This window comes from Giraffa tippelskirchi, chromosome 4, assembly GCF_054371585.1.
Source record: "Giraffa tippelskirchi isolate mGirTip1 chromosome 4, T2T-mGirTip1v1.2.pri, whole genome shotgun sequence".
Taxonomy (NCBI): Eukaryota; Metazoa; Chordata; class Mammalia; order Artiodactyla; family Giraffidae; genus Giraffa; species Giraffa tippelskirchi.
Genome location: NC_137278.1, coordinates 203,566,552 through 203,566,767, shown reverse-complemented (window position 1 = coordinate 203,566,767; position 216 = coordinate 203,566,552).

The window sequence follows — 216 nt, the reverse complement described above, 5'->3', positions numbered from 1 at the left end:
GCGGCCGGCCCGTGCGCGTGCGCGGCGCCCCCGCCCCCTCCCCTGCTCGCGCCACCGGCGTGGCCGAGGGCTCCCGCGAGGGGGCGCTGGGCGCCGAGGGCGCCGGGCGGGCGCGGGGGTGGGCCGCGCGCTCCCTCGATCTCGGGGGCGCGGGTGCTGCGGTCCCGGCGGAGGGCGCGCTCGTCGCCGGCGTGGTGACCTCTTTGCTAAGTAGGG